Here is a 3,917-nt window from a genome sequence, read left to right as displayed (position 1 = left end):
GAGCACTGTTGACAGTACAAAACCTCCTAGAACTGAGAGGCCATTGTTCTACAGCGAGGCCTCGGGGAACCAAGGGGCCATGGTGACACTGTGGGGCCTCATGAACCAAGTAGTCGTTGTGACACAGCGGGGCTGCTTGTAACCAATTGTCCATCGTGATACTGCAGATGCAAGAGACCGTGCTGACACTATGGCAGTTCATGGAACCGAGAGGCTGTTGTGACACACCAAGGCCTCGTGGCACCAAGGAGAGAGCATTGTGGCAGTGCAGAACTAAGGAGGCCATTTTGACAGTACAGACCCAAATGGAACCAAGGGTCCACTGTTATCCAGCAGGGCCTCGTGGAACCAAGGGGCCCTCGTGAAAGTGTGCAAGGGGCATAATGGAGTCAGGGACACCACTGATACTGAAATCTGCTGGATAGCAGCTTTTGAACACAGTTTTGAGGATTTGAGAGCAGGTATTCTTTATTACACCATGGTGGTCACTTGGGCAATCCTTCATCTACTCGAGTGCACTGGCCACCAGGCAATCGGAGCTTTTATCACTCACACTGATGATGTATTCATTAGTTAACCCCACCTGGAATTTATTTGCCATAATTGCACCCCTTCTCACAAGTCCTTCTATGGTTCTTTGGAGTGTGTCTTCAACATGCACTGTCCTTTTTAGGTGACTGCTCTTTGATCCCCGCTTTTGAGGAAGGGCAATATTATTGTTGTGTATAACTTCTGCTTTTGTCAGCCTTGCAGAGCTGAGCTGACATTCTCCTTGCGTTTTGTGCACGCTCCGTTTGCCTCGGCTACATCCTTTGTGCGTTTCTCCAAGACTGTGCTCTTCTGTTCTCTGCCCTTGGTAAGTGTAAATGTTGTTCTGTTCTCCTGTCCTTGTCACAGTGCTCGCCCCACGAGGCGTGTCTGCAAGCCCCTCCAACCCATGGACTTGGGATGGGCAAGTGTTCCTGAGGGAACAGGGATGGGACAGCTGGGCTGGACTGGCCCAAGGGATGTTCCATTCCATGTCACACCACGATCAGCAATCAACTGGGAGAAGCAGGGGCATGGGGGATGGGGGGGGGGGGGGGTGGGGGTGTGTCACCATCTGCCAACACAGGCCGAGGATTGTTCGATCTCAGAGGTGCAAACAGGTAAATAGCGGGGGACAAATCAGTTTATTCAACAACAGCAATGCATTTTTATTGAATGCCAAACAATTCAGTTGCGCTAGAGGGGAGAGATATAGGAAACGGAGTATAGAGAGAGAAAAGGAGGGGAAGGGGGAAGTAGCTACCAACAGACGAGACCAAGGTCATGGTGGGCCAGCCAATGGAAGGGTGGTCATCCGTGGGGAGTACTCAGGGTCTTCTCCAGAGGATCGCTCTTTTATAGTCCTTTTTCAAAGCGAGTGGCTTGTGGCCAAGAGGCGGGGAGATTTATGGAGCATTGTGTGGTGCTCCAAGAGACAGGTGCGGTCGTGCAGTACATGCAGGCTTCAGCTGGTACCATGACAGCACAGTCCAGTGAGCACAACACACCTGCAAAGAGTCCCTTGGCAAGCACCCACCTCAAGCAGGCCAGAAAACCATTGTCCAGAGTCAACCTGGGCGGGGGTCCTTGAGGTCTTCTTGAGAGGGTCATGAGGCAAAAATGAGGGAAACTTCACACCGACCCTTAGAGTGGTAGATGAGAGGCAGCCCTCAGGAAACGGTGGCCACCCAGAGCTGTTACTCCTAGCAGATTTTGGCTGGGAGCAAGCCTTGTATGTAGTGCTTTTTCAGGGGGAATATCGGTTTCAGCCGTGGGAACCTGCAAAAGGGGCTGGTACTTTTCCATAGGAAGGAAAGCACAGAGCCTTAGTGCTCCAGGAGCTGATGAGAGGCAGTCCTCAACATTCCAGGATCAGCCAGTCTTGCCAGGTGGCCCCCGGGAGGCCCAGCCAGCCAGACCTGTTCCATGTTGCCTTGGTTCCATGGGGCCTCACAGTGTCACAATGTTCTCCTTGATTCCAGGAGTCCCTGTAGTGTCCCGATATTCTCCTTGTCACAATATTCTCCCTGCTTCTGTAGTGTAAACAATGGCCCCTTGCTTCCCTAAGGTCCTGCAGAGCCACCATGGCCCCTGGGCTCCATGTGGCCCTGCTGTGTAACAAAGGCTCCTTGGTTCTCTGGGCCGCACAGCTTCATCACTGACCCTTGGTTCCATTGGGGTCCTGAGTCTCACAAAGGTGCCCCTGATTGCATGAGGCACCAGAGTGTCAAAATGGTCTCTTTGGTTCCATGAGGTTCCGCAGTGTCCCCATGGTCGCTGTCAGAGGCTGGATGACATCAATGTCCCCAGACCCGTCGGGATGCTCGGAATGCCCAAGTGGGGCCGGGGCTGGGACAGACCTTGGAATGAGGTGGGACAGAGCCCCGTCCCCAGCCATGGCCTGGCAGATCTGCCAATCACACAGCAGGGGCAGAGCAAACCCAGCTGTGACTGCCTGAGCCGTCAATCAATCACACAGCAGGGGCAGCGCCCAGCCAGCTCTGATTGGCTGAGCCGTCAATCAATCACACAGCAGGGGCAGCGCCCAGCCAGCTCTGATTGGTTGAGCCGTCAATCAATCACACAGCAGGGGCCGCGCCCAGCCAGCTCTGATTGGTTGAGCCGTCAATCAAGCACACAGCAGGGTCACCGCCCAGCCAGCTCTGATTGGCTGAGCCGTCAATCAAGCACACAGCAGGGGCAGCGCCCACCCAGCTCTGATTGGCTGAGCCGTCAATCAATCCCACACAAAGGCAATGAAACACAGCAGTGCGTGGTAAGAAAGCAGATGTCCCTGAAAAGAGGAGAGCTTAGAAAACGCTAGGGATTTAAAAAATCGGGCATGACGTCAAGCCCTGGTCTGAATCCTGAAATCTCCTGGGTCTGTGTCTCAGCCACACTGGAAGCCTAGCAGCTGGTAGCTCTCTGCATATCTATCTGGAGATCTTCTGTCTTTCTGTCTCTTTTTTCTCTTTTAACCTTCTTATCCTCTTTTACTGGAATGTTTTTGGGTAGTTTAACATTTTTATGCCTAAAGGTTTCCATCTTACATGGGCCGAGTTAATGATGTTCCTGCTACGCTAAGTGATGCACGTTGAATTGGATGTTGTATGAAATCATTTGCCAAAGGAGCTCGGTTTTCTGTATTTTTCCAGTACACTTTTGTGTCGTTTTGACCTCTTGAGAATATCTGGCTGGGGTTTCTACTCTGCACCAAACTCGAGTAAAGGAACCTTTGCTCACCCTCAGCATTTCAGTGTTCTGGGGTGTTACAGGCGCGCAGGCTCAGCACGGCCTCTTGTTTCCATGAGGCCCTGCTGTGTCACACTGGCCCTTGGTTCCATGAGCATCTGGAGTGTCACACAGCTTGATGACATTTGTCCTTGCTGCCTCTCCCATCCCAGTGCTCCAGGAATAGCCCCGAGCCACCTGTGAGGGACAGGCCCTGCTGGCCCAGGCCTGGGCTCAGGCCTTGGCCTTTCTGCTTCCTCCAACCAGCCCAGGCCTTGCTCAGCATTGCAGTTCCCTGCTCACAGCCTCGGGCTCCTGCAATCCTGGCCTCAAGGATCTGCTCTCACCACTCCCTGGGGAGCCTTTGGCAGTCCCTGCCCTCAGTGGGGCCAGTGATGCTCCAAGGGACTTGGAGTTTTGCTTCTGACTCCTTGAGCAGCTTCTTCAACCTTCTCTCAGTGCCTGGGGCTCCTGGACTCAGCCCCAAATCCACCGTTGGGGATCATTAAAATACAGAAAACCCTCAGGAGCTCTTTGTCTTCTTTCCAATGTCTTCCAGTCTCCAGGCCTTGTGCAGCTGCTTGGAGTCACTTTGGAGTTCTCTTAAGGAGGAAGATTTCAAGGTACAGCTCATGATTTTCAGTTTTATAAAAGGGAGT

The sequence above is a fragment of the Sturnus vulgaris genome, unplaced genomic scaffold (genome assembly GCF_052056855.1).
Source record: "Sturnus vulgaris isolate bStuVul1 unplaced genomic scaffold, bStuVul1.hap1 Scaffold_212, whole genome shotgun sequence".
Taxonomy (NCBI): domain Eukaryota; kingdom Metazoa; phylum Chordata; class Aves; order Passeriformes; family Sturnidae; genus Sturnus; species Sturnus vulgaris.
The sequence above is the reverse complement of the archived record's forward strand: the minus strand, read 5'-3'. Positions refer to the sequence as shown.